The following is a 17480-nucleotide window of genomic DNA, read 5'->3' as shown; positions in this document are numbered from 1 at the left end:
CCTAAATAGCCTTGCCAGAAACTATCAAACAGAATCCTTGCTTTCAATAGAGAGCAACCTCTCGGGTCCATTCGGCTATAAACCACCCATTTAATACTTCGCTAAAGACAAAAATGAAATTTAGTAAAATTACCGTTAAAAGTGAGAAAATGCAAGTTTTAAAATCCAAAATCACACACCGCACTCGTAGGTGCTACCCGATGTGATCTCTTCTAAGTGAGTAGACCACATTTCGAAAGGGTGCCCTCAAGAGAACTTTACTCTAACCAGCACTTATCACAAGAAAATCAACTCCAGAGTCAGGAACACGGAAAGAACCGGTGTCGAGAGACCTCAACCTTTCGACGTCGACCGAAACAGCTCAGGCAAGACTGATCGGAGCAGGTAAAATAGGAAATACCGCCGGCACATCCTGCTTCAACCCTTTCATTTTTTTCACCTCCTTTTCCTGACACATATACACACAGCCTGCCGAAAAAAAATTAAATGGATGAGATTGACAATAGGAGCATTTTAACCTAGACACGTTTCGGTTCCAAGGGGAAGGATCGCTCTTTAGAATAAAAATACCTCCCCCTTTTCACAGTTCGAACCTGCGACGGCGCACAACGGGCCGATACTTCGGGAGAGATCAAACGTTACATTTTTGTACCCAAACTGCACATTTTTATATTTATTTCGTCGAACGAATGGGTGTTTTTTAAAATGAAGTTCACGAGCAAACCAACTGAACCACTATTAAACCTTTACGTTTTATATTGACGAAGATACACGCTTTTATAGTATGTCCAACAACCCCCATTGACTCGGACCTTTGAGCGACGGTCCCGCTCTTTACCTGTTTTTTTACGAAGGTTTTATCCGCGGAGGTTTTATCCCCGGAGCCAGCCCGCATAAAGCCCGGAAGAGGAAGTATTCAGATTGGTGAATGAAGGGGTTACTTGGACCGCGTTAAGCAGAAAGGAACCAAGTCACATCAGCTATTGCCAAATTTAGCTGGGCAATTCAACTTTTTACATTGAAACGGTTGTGCGGATTTGCGGGCAAATTTCGGTGAATTTTCTGCATAGTGCGAGGAAAATTCCTTCAAAGTTTCAAAGGAATCCGCACAAGCGCTCTCTTGTATTAAATTGAATTGCGCAGTTCAATTTGGCAACATCTGATGTGACTTGGTTCCTTCCTGCCTCACACGGTGCATTTTACGAGCCGCCAGGGTCGCCGGGGACAGAATAGAATTTGCCTGTCACGAAATCTATGGTAATTACTCGACAATGCCGCCTATCTTCCATTTGAATATGAATGGTTTCCCCGATTTTTGACGGAGGAGAGAGTAAATACTCGCCTGTTTTTTGAGCCAGGGGGGCGTTATCGAGAGGCAGAGGACTTTTGCCTGCTTGATCATTGAAGGGCACGAGCCCGCGAGGGTCCGTCGAGTGTCTTATTTCGGGCGTCCACCCCTGTCGGAATTTTTCGGATCCGGATCGCGCTCGGAGGCTGCTAATCGAGCGAATCGTGCTTTCAAGTTCATGCTGAGCTCGGACAACGTTTTCTTGCAGATGCCAAGATACCATTAATGGACACTGATTTGGATTGCATTTTGCAAAAAGGAACTCAGAGCAATCCGATGTTGCTAAGAGAGTGCTACTTACATTCTCTGCAATTGAATCACTGAAATCAACCAAAAAATTTAATTTGTGGAGGTTTTTTTTGCCTTGAAATTATAGTGAAGGTGATTCGATGGACTCCATATTTTGTGTCGGAACAGCAAGCGATATATCGCATCAATTGGTTCCATTTTTTCAGCTACTTGTCATTTTTCTCCAATTTTGAGATCGCAATTCTGTTGTCAGGCGACTACAGCACTCACTTACCAATTTTAACAAAGAAATTCAACGTAATAAAGGCGTGGTTTTTTCAGAGAGAAAACATCGCATTCGATACTGATATCGGAACTGCACTCGAATGCTATATTTTCTCTCTAAAAAAACCACGCCTTTATTACGTTGAATATCTTTGTTAAAATTAGTATGTGAATGCTCTAGTATCCTGACAACAGAATTGCGATCTCAAAATTGAGAAAAATGACAAGTAGCTGAAAAAATGGAACCAATTGATGCGATATATCGCATACCGTTCTGACACAAAAATGGCGTCCATGGAATCACCTTAATTGGGAGTAAAGATAAAACTTGTTCAGATGATCAGTTTATATTTACAAGGTAAAAAAGTGTGCACAATCTTAGCGACATTGGAATACTCGTGGTTCCTTCTTGCAAAACGGAATCCATTTATACATGCCGAATATCTATTGCAAGGCGCAATGTAGCAACTATTCGTGCATTCCGGTACTGGTTTGCCTATACTAAATATTGAAGGAAAAACATTGTTCCACTCTTCAAATAGCCGATTTTAAACATACACTGAAAAAAAAGACTCAGGCCGTGGAAGTCGTTTAAGGGCTTTACAGACATGCCATGCCGTCCACGTTCCCGGCTCAGAGACCGAAATTTCCGGGCATTGCACCCGGAGAAATCGAAGTTACGGCTCCAGGACCCGCAAGTTTCCGGGCCTCTGAGCCCGGAACAGACGGTATAGCCCGTAACATTTGTTTTCAGTGTATGAAAAGCGTTATAAAATCGGTAAATATCCCCGTCGACATCGGCAGCGCTGCCTGGGCGGTGTTTATTTTGTGAAAAGATCATATTGGCCGCGGCGGCGCACAGTAGATCGAGTCAATCAGAGAGGTCGGACATGAAATTTTTGACTAAAACTGCAAATTTTGATGTTGATTTCGTCACATTTTAAACTTCAAGGGGTGCTTTTAGAAGAAAATTTTACGAGGAAACCAATGGAACCATTTTTAGAGCCTCAAAGTTGATTATAAACGGAGTTATGAGCTTTTAAAGTTTCCAAATTTTGTCCGACCTCTCCTATTGATTCGGTCCACTGTGCGGCGTGGCTCGCAAATGCCGCGGCCAGTCCCCGGCCCGGAGACCGCGGTCGCCGTGCCCGGATCAAATAACCTCAAAAATATGTGTGCTTTACAAGTAAAATACCGTTTTATTATTCTTCCCTCCCACTGTTTATCTTCCCGGTTTTTTTGTCTTTTCCCCGGGCTTCCCGATCGCCCCCTCCCTGTCCCTCTCTTCCCCCTTCGTGTCGTCCCCAATTTTCCCGGCCGGCGATAACCTGTCGTGTTCACATGACCTCCCTACATCTCCACCATGCTGCGTTGACGGCCATTCTGCAGGGGTAGGGAAAAATGCTCTATGAACATTCAACTGTTGCCAAATTCTCCCGATAAAATTTTTAATTATCATGGAGAGTTATGACCATTATTCCTTGAAATGTGTCTATAATTTAGGGGTATTTACGGGTAAAATTCTATGAAAAATTGGAGGAAAATTATGCACGAGTTATCTTAAAAACTCGTATTTTAGCGAAGTAAAGTCGGCAACATTCGAGTTTTCATACTGCGTTTTTCCTTAGTGTGACCATGCCCAAGGTGACTATTCTACACCCACCAGGGTCGCTTACTCTTTTTTAGGAAGCTTGTTGATTGGACGCACTAAACCGAGTTCAGCTGGAGCGTATCATGTCGCCTGTTGTTTCGAATTGTTCAAATACGCTGTTCAAAAATTATGTTTTGATTATTTCAGTTGATGTATCAGCAAAAATAATAGGAAATATCTGAACAAAAAGTTTCAATTTCCAATGTTAGATTTCAAATTTTTAGCCAAATGAAGGACAAAAGCTCCTTCGCGTTGGACAAAAACAGCATTTTCAACCCCAAAAATTGCAAAATTCAGAGGAATATAAGCAGAACTCCTCCCGGATAAAACTTTACATTCGATTAAGTAATGACCTCTGTATCGAAGCAAGGTTTATTCTGCGAAAAAGCCTGTTTTATTACTCAAAATTTTGCAGTTTTTCTGTCCACGATGATCCCATACACTGAGAAAAAAAGTTCGGTAAATCCGAACTAGATTGGTTCATATGGAACCAAGATTTTGTTCGGTACACCACGACCGAATTATTTGGTCTGCTCAGCCGAACTTTTCGGTCCACTGAACCGAACTGTAAGAATTTATTATGGTTTGGTTGCACAAACCGAACAATTCGGTTGAACAGACCGAATAATTCGGTTGTGTGTACCGAACCAAATCGTGGTTCCATATGATCCAAACAAGTTCGGATTTACCGAACTTTTTTTCTCAGTGTAGGCTCATTCGTAGGGGCTAATGCCCTGTTTTTGGCCAGAAAGTCAAAATCTACCGAGATTTATTTACTTCATCGATGCGATAATAATGCTTACAGTATCCACAAAGGTTTTTCCTAATAAATGCAAGACACTGGTACTTCATGAATGTTTGAAAAGCAGAAGAAATCTAAATTCCATAAAAGAAATCACTATCCCTACATGCTGTCGTGCTTGGAAAAAAAACCGTACGCGCCTTCAGGAGTTGCCAAATTTCCCCTGACAAAAAATTGATTTTGAGGAAAGTCATGAGTATTTCCACTTACTTTAGATCAAATTTTGAATACAACTCTCTGGAAAAGTAGAAGAAAAATATCTAAAAATGTCCTTGAAAATCCGTTTTATATCAAAGGAAATTTGGCAACGCCTAAAGGCTCATACGGCGTTTTTCTTCAGCGAGGCAGTATGTGTGATGCAACCCGATGACAGGGCCACAGGGATGATTCGAACATCAGGAGAGCGAGGTCGCAGGGGCGGGGACAAAATAGCTGCGGACAGATCAGGCTCAAAAGTGGAAGAAATGAAAGTAGTAATGAAAATAAGAGGACAAACGCGGAGAAGGAAGGAAGGGACGGCGGGACGAGGAAGAGAAGCATCGGACCGAAGGTTGCCGGATCCGGGCAGTGTCCCTGCCGCGTCCCTGGGGTCCCTGCGACGCCGGCCGTTGGTCGGACAACACCGCGAGGCGTCGAGCGGCGAAGCTTTCACGACGAGGGCTATTTAGCTGACATCAGCACATCCCTGTGCCCTTGTTTCAACATAAAAATAAGGTATACGCATTTTCGAGCGCCTCGTTTTCTTCTCAGGGATCGGAAAGGGTCTGCAGAGGCAGAAAGCGACTCTAAGCCTCATAATGGTACTGCAGCCAGGTCCCTTGTGAGTTCGAGAGGGAAAACACGGCACGGACGCGCCGCTCCGGATGGGCAAGCGGTAGAGAGAGATAGCGGGAAGGTTGTGGAAGAGAGACAGAGCGAGGCAGCGGAGAGGAGTTGGAAAGAGACGGAGCAAGGCAGGGGAAGGTCGTTGAAGAGAGACGGAGCGAGAACGGGGAAGGTTGTGGAAAAGAGACGGAGCGAGGACGGGAAAGTTGCGGAAGAGAGACGGAGCGAGGACGGGGAATGTTGTAGAAGAGAGACAGAGAGGAAGGGGAAGGTTGTGGGAGAGAGACATAGCGAGGAAGCGGAAAGGAGATGGAAAGAGACGGAGCGAGGCAGGAGAAGGTTGTGGAAGAGAGACAGAGCGAGGCAAGGATGAGAAGGGAGGTGGAGAGAGATGGGACGAGAGAAAGGAGTGGACAAGGAGGCGGAGAGGATGAAAAGAAGCTTTGGCCGTCGACTCAGCGTTTCTAAAAGCCATCCAATTTACTGTGGATCAAAAACTCGCGATTCATTCGTCGATCTTTTGTAGTGAAAAGAGGGAAATATAGCCAGCCGGTGAGCCGGCGCCCATAGGCCAGCCAGAGCTCGCGGGGGGTCGCGGCCCTTCCCCCCCCCCCCCCGCATCCAATCCTTGCTCCTTCGCCCTTTCGCTTTCTTATCCTTTTCACGACTACTCACGCGTGTAAAGACCCGCTGCGTATGAATTTCCCCCGCCCCCGACCCGCGGGAAACTTAGTTGACCAAAAAATTGAGCCGCGTATTTATTTATGATTTTTTCCCCGGCCGCTGAGGCATAAATCCTCGCCCCTACTGCCGTGCTAAGGAAAAACGCCGTATGAACCTTCAGACGTTGCCAAATCCCCTTTGATAAAACACGAATTTCCTGGTAAACTTATGAATATTTTCCCTCCGATTTTTCAGATAATTTTGTTTGCGATTTCATCTGAAGTTCCTGAAAATTTCAAGGAAAAATATTCATAAATTTTCTCAAAATTTAGCATTTTATTGAAGGAAGTTTGGCAACTCTCGACTGTTCATACGGCGTTCTTTCTTAGAACGGCAGTGTATAGTAAAGGCGCATCTTTACTCCCGCATGAGCCGCGGAAACGTTTAGTTATACGCAGCGTAGGGCTCACGTTAAAATCGAGATCTGCCCTTCTGTAGGGAGGGCGATGGAATTACGCTGGGATGCGCCCGGGAACAGGTTATATTTTTTGTGCTCCGCGGACGCACCGAGCGATAAGAGCCCGGCCGTGGGGGAGGGTGCTGAGGGAGGATGTTCGTCGCGGAGCTATTAATACTGGGGGGAAAAGCATGTCATTTGCCTGTCAGTTAGCGATAGTGAGATTTAGCATACTACCACATTTTTCTTTTAGTGTCTACGGGAAGTATGATTCCGGGACGCGGTGCCTTGATTCATGGTATAAGTCGACGTTGTCGCGGGGTCAACCTCTTTTCAACTCCGGTCCCGGGCTCCTCTTTTTCCCGCCCCCGCGCTCCTCGTATTCTGCCATGCTGAGGAAAAAAGCCGTATGAACATTCGCGGGTTGCCAAATTTCCTCAAACAAAAATTAACCTCAACAAAATTTTAGTTATTTGCAAAAGCTGAAAATGAGAAAATTCCTAACAATTTCACTTTTCATTGCCAGAGAGTAAAAATTCAATCACATAAGACCCGTTACCTCAGATTTCTAAATTGACTTTTGAGGCTGTGGTTACATATTGAACCAATCGATATGAATATAATCTCACCCGTGTGATCCGTCGATTACGATCTATAAAAACCATCAAGTGAACGTGCCGGTGGGGGAGGGGTGTATGGGACGCGTTTACTCGTGTTGGGTACATTTTTTGTGAAAGTCCTGTCAACACTAACAAAAGTTCAGTTCCATAAACCCATCCCTGTTTGGACAAGGTCTTCCATTTATAAAAAACGAACGAAAAAATTATGAAAGAACAAACATAAATGTGGTTAAAAATTTTAACTTCCACCGCCGCGCCGACAGCACTGTGTTGGCGCAATGCGCAATGCGCGAAGTATTCATGCAGTCTTGCAGACGCTATGCGTTTCCAGCCGACCGCTTCTGAGCGCAGTGTGTTTGACGCAATGCGTGAAGTATTCATGCAGTCTTGTAGGCGCTATGCATTTCATGCTGACCGCCGCGCCGCTCCGTTCCAGGTCAAATTGCGTGTTTGGTTTCTCTCTTAACTCGACTAATTGAAGGTGTTGCCTCTTGTATCGCCGGGAAACGACAAAATTAGAAATTACTATACTTTTACTCTGAGGAAATGAGAGATTTTGACGTCTTTTCTCGTTTGTCCTCTCTTTTTTTGATACCTACATTCAAAAAGATTGCAAAATTTGTCGCCCCCTACATTTTGCCGCCATGGGCCGCGGACCATGTGGCCACCCCCTCAATTCGGCCCTGTTTGAGCCACTAAGAAGTTGAAAGAGCTTACGTTCACAGACAAAAACACATTTGGAAACAAAACTGAGCGCAAATTTTAGTTCCATTTGAAGATTTTAGAATCTCGGATAGGGAAATATGCTAAACGTAAGTAAGCGCCATGGAAAAGCACTGTGGTCTGCAACACCCGCCAATGTAACCCGCACTCCCCTTCCTTATCCTCTTGCACTTAGTTCCATTTAGCAGAAACACGTCCATTTTACAAACCCCACACAGCTATCCTCCCTATCACCTAACTTGAGAATCTGCACGCAAATTTTTAATTGCTTCATCTGAAAGTGCCTAAAGAGTTGATCTTGCAGTAATTTTAATTACTTTTTTCGGGTATGGGAAATAGTATAAAAATAGATTTAAAAGTGAGAAAATGGGCCAACTAGTGACGTCATCTGACGGCATTCCCATTTAAACGCATGTGTTTTAGTAGATTAGATCATTTTGTCATATCTCCTCCAATAATTGTCCAATCTATGAACCAAGGATATCCTCGTGTTCAGCTCACCTGGTAACGTCCATTTAAACACAGAATTCATCAAATTTCAGACACCTGTAAATTCTCCATTTTAAAACTCGAAAAATTGAACTCCGAAGAGCAAATATTTACGCCTCATCCTTGCATTTCGGACGGAAAACTGGGACAATCGAACTGGGCACGAATCCTCCCCGAATTCGACATCGTCGTTTAACTCGGGCGCTGTAAGTGAGTCCGGGCGAGCGATGTGGAGATATCGTCTTCCGACTTCCAAAAGAGCGTAACTGTAAACAGACATGAGCCCGGATTGGCATTAACTTGCACGGGTAACAAAGCTCATTGCAGAATGTAGTTACGCCCTTATGTGAGGAGGGCGAGGATATGACGATCAAGGATGAGCGAGTCCGCGAGGCTGGGGGCCAGGCCACGGGGGAAATGATGATTTAAAGTCTTGGAGCGGAAATTCCGAGACCCGGGTCCGGGACGGAGGCTCTGTCAAAAACTGACTCCAATAAAAACAAAGTTTCCAGCGGGGACTTAATGGGACTGCGAAAGTTGCAGGACTGTGATCGACAAAGTTCCCGAGTTGGAAGTGGTTTTTCGGTTCAGATCTTCTGCAATGGCTCTCCCGGAGAAGCCTCCGAGACAATTTAGCATTGTCCGTTTATCAGAGCCGGCAGGGGGAGGGGGAGGGGGAGGGGTCCAGTCTTGTCGGATAATGCAGGAAAGATCCCATTTTAGGATTCCGAGATGTACCCATATGGAGAGAGTTTAGACTGATTTAGTGACTACATCATTCGATAGAGGATTGAACTGTTGGTTCAGACCAAAACAAACTAACAAACCTCATGTAAGAATTCTTCAGGAGTTAATTGTGTTACTTTATTAAAATTTAGTTATTGACCAATCATAACTTCATTAAAGACTCGTCAAACACGGGCTACCAAAAAAGCCTAAAACTCGCTGACCGATGCGGTTGCGGCACAATTTTTTGTGGTGCAAAGATTGAAATGGCAATACTATCCCGACACAGATATTGTAAGATGAAGCAAGAATGTGATCTACGAGTGCAGATGGAATTTTGAAAAATTCGCCGCAGTATTGGAATTTAAATCACAAAAATCAGTAAAAGAGGACTAGGAAAAATCGGCCGGAAAATTCCTACTAAAATTCCTCCCGAATGGGAGCAAAATCTTATTCTACAGACAATTAATTCCGTCCGAATAAAAGCAAAAACGTATTCTTACATAACATTTTCGATACAGCACACGAACATACGAATAGAATAGAGAGAGATTAAAACATACGTCTAGATAAGGTTAAAAACATTAAAACATTGCGCAACATTATAAACATTAAAGTTTCTATGAACACTTAATTTCTGTACGGAGTCTCGATCTATTCTACGACGATTTGGAAGCAGCGGTTGAAAGTTCCGCGGGGCGTGGGGGGGTTGTAAGAGAATGGGGTGGGAGGGGGAGGTGCCTCACTAAGCGCGACGTTAAGCAGACCACTCGAAAATGCCACACGACGCTAAGTCCGTAAACTCTAGCCTTTGGGCAGATTAACTGCTGGAATGCCAACGAGAAATCCGCCCTCACCGTCCTGTGCCGAGTTGTCCGTTATACGCCCGTCGCAACTGCCTTGCTAAGGAAAAACATCGTGTGAGCAACCGGAATTGGCTGAATTTCTACCCATATGAATGGAATTTCAACGAAAATTTATATATATTTTTCAATTAATTTTATGCGGAAAATTTTACTCACTATTTAATGGGTTTTTTTCTACAACTTTTGATGAATAATGTTTATACATTTTCTTTTAGAATTAATATTTCGTTGAAGAAAATTTGGCAACATTCGAATTCTGTTATGGTGGTTTTCTTGGACACGGCAGAACTGTGTTCACCTACTCCATTTTATCCCGTGTTTCAAAGGCCAGTCTCTGTTTAAGCATGTTTCAATTGAAAAGTGTCTTTTCCCCTTAATCATATTTGCCATATGAACATTCGAGAGTAGCCCAATTTCCTCCAATAAAATGTTCATTCTTAAGGACAGTTATGAATATTTCCTATAGAAATTTTCAGATAATTTAGATCTGATCGCGAATCAAATTCTCTGGAAAATCCGAGGAAAAATATGCATAGATTCCCCCGAAAAATCATATTTTATCAAATGAAATTTGGCAACACCTGAAGGCTCATACTGCATTTTTCCTTAGCACGTCAGTATGATCGGGGTAGCAAACATCTTCCCCTCCCTTCCCGAAAGAGGAAAAAATTGAATCCATTCCGTCAAATTTCGTCCAATTAATTGAATAAATCTCCATTCTGCACCCGAATTGGATCCGCAAAGGTACCCACCCTCATTTTTCATCCATTCATACCGCGATGCGATAGCCGCCCCCCCCCCCTCCCTCCTCCCCCTCCCCGCGCTAAGCTCCCGGATCCGCGAACCGAGGCTCCGGACGGGATGAAAACTTCAAACCTTTCCATCCCTGATGAGGAGCAAAGAGGATAGTCCCGGATAAAGGCGATTTGCGGGGAAGTATTACGGACCCAGGGATGCGACGGGACGAAGGTAAGAAACGAGAGGGTAGCGGGAGGGGGGTTGGTCTCGGTGGGCCGCGGTCCTCGTTATAGCGGGGATATTGATTCGTGTTTTTAATACATCGGGGACATGCAGAGCAGCGCCGGCAGGGATGGCAGGGATTACGGAAACCGGGGGTTTTCATTAGATATTATACTCCGGCGGCGGTTGCGGCCCGGCGCGGCGCGGCGGCGGGGACAGGAAGGGACAGGCGAAGTTTCGAGCCTGGCCGTGTTTGTATTACGCGTCTTAAGCCCTCTTTCACGTTTAATTAATAACGGGATCCCCGGGTTTTTTACCCGTCCGGCCCCGGTGTCCCTGTCCCCGATAATGAAATCCTCCCCCGGGTTCACCTGAGTTAATATTTGGATTCATGGTTGATGCTAAATAGCCGGGTTTATGCCCCGGACGTCCGCGTCGCGGGAGGGACAGTGGGTGCCGGGTCGGCGGGGTGCCGGGGGACTCCTAATGAAGTCCGAAAATCCCTAGTATTTATGGGTGCCGTTGCATGTCGCCGGAAAATTCGCGTCGGTGTCCCTCCTCCGAAAAGGCTCTTTGCTCGACTACGAGGTTTATCGGAAAAGGTCGTGTGCCTGTATTGCCGTCCTGGAGAAAAACGTCGGAAAACATTCGAGAGTTGCCGAATTCCCTTCAATGAAATGTTTATTTTTAAAGAAAACTGTGGATATTTTTTTTTTTTTTTTTTTTTTTTTCAAAGGCTTCAAAGGCACTTTGCTCAACTACGAGGTTTATCGGAAAAGGTCGAGTGCCTATATTGCCGTCCGGGAGAAAAACGCCGTAAAAACATTCGAGGGTTGCCAAATTTCCTTCAATTAAATGTTTATTTTTGAAGGAAACTGTGGAAATGTTTCCTCGGAATTTTCAGGAAATTAAGGTGAAATTGCGAACAAAATTATCTGAAAAATTGGAGGAAAACGTTTACAAATTTTCCCGAAAGTTCATGATTTATGAGAGGAAATTTGGCAACGCCCGAAGGCCCATACGGCGTTCTTCCTTAGCACGGCAGTATTGCCGTCCTAGAGAAAAACGCCGTAAAAACATTCGGGAACATTCGCCACGTTTCCCTCGATAAACACCGAATTTACTGAGAAAATTGTGAATGTTCTTTTCCACACGGAAAAAAATGACTGTGCGCGGATAACCATCTTGGTTTTGTTAATTAAAAGTTGATGCCATATACATGAAAAAAATGATAGAATAACCAACGGCATTGTATTGTCCACGACGTCTTTAGGGAAATCGATCATTTTCAATTACTTGCTACTAGCTATTACAAATCTGTTCACCGAGACAAAATTGATGGTAAACTGCTCCATCAAGTTGACTCATTGCACCAAAGAGTGCGCTTGCGCTTCACCTATCTTGTTTTTGGTTGATGCTACTCGGTTAAGTGGGCTCATTGAACTACAGAATGCGTTAGTGCAAATTATAAACTTGTTGATTATGAAGGTCACCATCTCAGATAACTCAATTAAAGTATTTTGTTAGTAGTCTGCCCCGTCAATTTTTTACGCTTTACCAACATTGAGTCACCAAAGAAAGCAATCAGATATGGGCTGATTAGGGAAAGTATGTTGATAAATTTTCAAGAATTCATATTCAACCCACCTTGTGTGACTGATAAGCGTGTAATAATATGTTCGTGGAGCGTATTCCTTTTCCCGTCCCTGGCTCGGGCGACGGTAAAGTCGCCGCAAAACTATATGACTTCGCGCAATTAATTATTCTTGACTCTGCTCGGTTTTAATGATAATTAAAGGGTATTTATTACAACAATTCAGAAACTCGGACGATGTTAAATTTTTCACTGATTTAAAAAAACCCATTAAAACGAACTAAAATATTCATCAAAACCAAAAATTATTTCATTCTAAAAGTAAAGTGTACCTCATATCGTAGTTTTTGAGGGGAAAAATAAAACTAACACTGATAGGAGGGCAAAAATAGGGCCGCTTAGCGGCCCATTGATGGCGCGGAGCGCCTTCAGGGGGTTGGACCGCGTAGCGGTCAGGGGGCTTATCCCCCTAGTATTTGACTATTTGCCTAGGCATTTGACAAAATGCCTAATTTTACTATTTACCTGCGACATATCGATTGCAGTGTTTGAAAATTTCTTTCCGCCCCCCCCCTCCCCTTGGCACCAAGTTTTACGAAAATCCGACGAGCAGGAACCGAGATAGCGTTTTAGGCCACGCCCGCCACCTTGGTTTATCGAATTTTCGAAATTAGACTAAAAATTCGAATTTAATCGATGGAATGGGAGCCGATGTATCAATTTAGGCTACGTCCGCCGTCTTAAAATTTCAAATTCAGAAAATTCAACTTGAAACGCATCATATCCAAAAGCTAAGCTCAGATTCGGCTTTCTCGTGAAAAATCGATGCTATTTCATGTATCATATGTTACCATAGCATAAAGAAAAGAGGGTAATCGTAGGCGTAAAGATTCTATCAAAACCGGCCGGTATGCGGAAGTAGGCACAGAATTCAAACGTTTGAGTTACGCCGCCAGGCGCCTGCGTCAAGCATTTGGTTCGTCCGTTTCCGAGAAAACAAACTTCTTCTTACTCATCAGCTGACCCACTCCGAATCACCCATGTTGCCACGTCGGACTGATATGTTAGTATCTACACTCACACGTTACTCTCTTTCCTTCATGAATGGTGACATATGATACATGAAATTGCATCGATTTCTCACGAAGAATCCGAATCTGAGCTTGGATTTCGGATATTATGCGTTTTAAGTCAAATTTTCATTTATCTATTTTAAATCACTCAGGAAAATTTGCGGAAACTCATTAGAATTACAGTGTGTATTCTTTTAAAAACATTGATCAAAAATAAAACATTGACGGTATTTGAATCCATTAATCTCCGAGATAACTTGAACACGGTTGTTCTACGACTTTTTACGTATGTTGTTTTCTTCCGCATTGGTTGTCGGCAGCGTAGCGGCAAAAGGCCCCTGGTACTAATGATAGTTTTCAAAATCAATTTTTTTCTACATTCAAAATTCCAAGGAAATGGCAGAAATTTATCAATGGACCACTAGACATGGTACGAATTTCAGCATCCTGATACATGTTTCAAAATCAAAATTTCACGTAAAATACGATGCGCCCAACAAAAATTACCGAAATCAACTTCTTACGAAGATATTTAATGATTCTTGATGCGTGCATTCAAACCACCCGCTCATGAAAACTCAATGCTCTGCGTGATTCACATCGCGCGCTAAACGTTTATCATGACAGTCTCTGCGATATAAAAATCTGGCAACCTCAATCTTGACGCTTTGGCTCAGCTGTAGCAAATTGCTTAAAGTTTGAACAACTCATGGTGGGAAGGAACATTGCGCGATTGAGAAGATTGCCGAAACCGTTGTAGTGCGCGATTTGACTAACGTAGAGCTTTGACTTTTTTGTGAGCGGGCAGTTCAAATTCCTCGTAACCAATGTAAAATAAAAACGTTAATATCTTCGTTAGCAGTTGGTTTCATTAATTTCCCTTGCGCAAGTCGTGTTCTACGTGAAATTCTGGTTAAGAAAGAATTCTGGTTAAAGACATGCATTAGAATGCTTGAATTCGTGCCTTGTCTGGTGGTCCATTTTTGCCTTAAGGATTTGGATATAGATAAATGATGCCTCCAACAGGTGTTTTCCCACACCGCGTCACACAACGACGTTCCTCTGACGTAAGGACGTATCTCAATTTCCAAGTAAGCCCTGTTTTACGTATAAAACCACGCTCTCTGGGGCTTATGCGGAAATCGAGATGCGTCCATAAGGACGCATAAGTCATAAGTCATAAGTCATAAGACATAAGTCAGAGGGACGACTATAATTCCCATCCTCGTCCCTATAAGAGATGAAATAACACAAAGAATCAAACTTATCTTGGCACGTTTGAAGGATTACAATTATTTAATTTTTAATTCCCAGAAAATAAAGGAACAATAAAAGATCTCTTCCAAAGTCACAAGTTTCGTCCTCCGGAGTAGAAGCAACGCTTTGCGAACCACAAAAGATAGAACGCACTCAAAACGACCTTCACGATGAGCAAAAAATAACACAAAACGTAACAATAAGCAAGAGTTGAAGAGCGCCGTAAATAAGAAGGAAATCGGAACGGAGGCAGGTCGGACTGCAATGAAAGGACCCTAATTAATTTCGGTGGGATGTGGATTTGTGCTGTAATGCGGCGATTCCGAAAAATTAGCGGCGAGGGGTAAACCTTCACACGGTCATAAAAAACAGGGATATCTATTTCGCATGGAGCGGAGAAGGGCCGGCAATCTGAGATGACACTCCCTTTGAAATTTCACAGCGGGTAGGTTTTTTTTCGCGTTAACTTGTTACTCGCCCCGGCCGGCCGTATCACACATTCCCACTCGAGAAGGGAAAAAAATTAATCGAATAAGGTTTCGGATGAAAAAACGGGGCCGTGTTTTGGGGTGAAAATGGTGTTTTTCGAGCGCGGAGGGAGGTATTGAGCTGTCAATTATTCGAGAGGGTTAAGTGAGTGAAATCACTTGTTCGCTTTATTGTGTAATTTAATACGTCAAAACAGTTGGATTTATTGTCGCGGTCTGTTGCTCAAAAAAATCCCTTTGCAATGCGCTTGAATTCTCAAATGAAGAGTTTTAGTATTGAGGCTTTCCCAACTATGCCGGTTAATATATTTCCATGATTTGTGTAATTGGACCCTATTTTGTAATTGGGAACTACAAGTTTCTAGCTCGTTATAAATACGTGTGCCAGTAGTTTCCCTATGTAGGTGGGTGTTTTCATACATGAGTCAGAAATTGTAGTTCCAAATTGCAAAATTCAGGCTTTATCAAACAAGTGCAGAAAATTAACTAAAGATCTCAAGAAAAACTGTTGACTAGTTTTCTTAAAAGAAAAAAATCATAATAAATTAATAAAACATGAGCTCAGATTTTTTGCGTCATAATCAAAGATACGCACTCGCCGACTTTCGCCATCAATAAAAAAGTAAGAACTTCACATTTTATACATTTTTATGGTAGGTAAGAGGCTCCTTGAAACATTTTTTTCTTGCGATGCAACATTTTCAATCAGAGTTCTTCCTATTCCTTCTCTTTGTGCGAAGAATCCCTCGGTGAAAATGAATGTTTTAATTTTTCGTATATTCTCATGAATGTAGTTCACTTGGATCGCATTTAGCAAAAGTGAACCAGCGTGACTACAGTGTTTTCAAAATGGTGCAACTTCTCTTTTTCTTTTGACGATACTTAATATAAGTACAGTATTAAAATTTACACGATTATTTTCCTTTAAAATCAACAATTTTTTATTGGGCAGCCAAAACTATTTGCTATTCTGGGAGATTTTTTAGACAATAATGAAAAAGCAACATTTTTTCAACATTGTAATTGCGCTGATTCTTTTTTGCTGAATGCAACACTGGAAAAAAACACATTGGACCTAGAGTCCAGACTCTTAAAAACATCGACAAGACAAAATACTCTTGATTCAATCAGATTTAGGCTTAAATCAAGAACCAAACCTCTTAATTTGAGCGGATTTCCTTTTGGTTTAAGCTTAAATCTGATTGAATCAAGAGTCCTTTTCTTGTCAATGTTTTCAAGAGTGTGGATTCTAGATCCAATGTGTTTTTTTTCCAGTGAATCCATTCATGCTTTTCAAATGAACCCCGTCTAACAGAAAGAAACCAAGCCACATCAGCTACTGCCAATTTTAACTGAGCAAATTTTTTTTTTTTTTACAAGAAAACGTTTGTGCGGATCCCTTTGGAAATGTTAAGGAATTCGCTTCGTACTATGGAGAAAATTCACTGAAATTTGCACGAAAATCCGCACAACTGTTTTCATGTAAAAAATTAAATTAGCCGATTAAATTTGGCAATAGCTGATGTGGCTTGATTCCTTTCTGTTTAACGCGGTCCAAATCATCCCATATGACTTTGAATCCATCCGTGAAAAAACATTTCGTCCTGAAAACCCGTCTCAACTGAAATAGGGGCGACCAACACGCGCTCGCCGAGCTGGAGCAGGTTCGAAGCGGAGATCAAAGTGCTTGACTCTCATAATTAGACCAGAGGGGACTTAAAAAGTGTGTCAACAGGAGTAGCAGCATCCCTGGCTCGGATCAGGGATCACACGCGCTGGACCGGTCCGTGGACGCTCACCTTTGACCCGCGACAGCCGCAGCATCCTCGGGTCAAGCTCCACGACCCCGCCAGTGGTCACCTGACCTCATCCCGGTGGTTCGCTTGTTGATCCAGTTTTGCTCCTGTCGCAGCCTCGCGTTTTTATCTCGCATCGATGTCCCCGATTGTCCCCGTGTCGTTGCAGGTGAGGGGTCACCGAGGTGACCTCGGTGCCCTAATACCGGTTGCCGGAGGGTCCGTGTTTCTCGACCGCGATCAACGTAAATGATATTCATGATATACAGACTATGGAGTCCTTTTGAACAATTTTACCTCTGGTAATTTTAGTTTTTCTAGCCTTTCCCTCGATCCGAATTTTGTATTTAATGGATGAAATAAAAAATCCTATCTTAACATGTAAAGTTTTGGGTCATCAGTGCCAAACCACGTATCTCTATTGCGGTATTTCAAAATTTCTGCTCCTATTTTATGTTTTCGAAGAGGAATAGGTTAATTATATAACTTGAAATTTCTATGGAATATTTTGCTAATAAAGAAGAAAAATCAAGAAATTCCAAGAAATTAAATCGACTGATTTTCCAATGAAATAGTTCATCCTTTTAATGAGCTAAACACACCCTTTACAGGTCGCTGGAGGGTATCAT

Source organism: Bemisia tabaci, chromosome 7 (genome assembly GCF_918797505.1).
Source record: "Bemisia tabaci chromosome 7, PGI_BMITA_v3".
NCBI lineage: Eukaryota > Metazoa > Arthropoda > Insecta > Hemiptera > Aleyrodidae > Bemisia > Bemisia tabaci.
Note: the sequence above shows the minus strand (reverse complement) of the source record.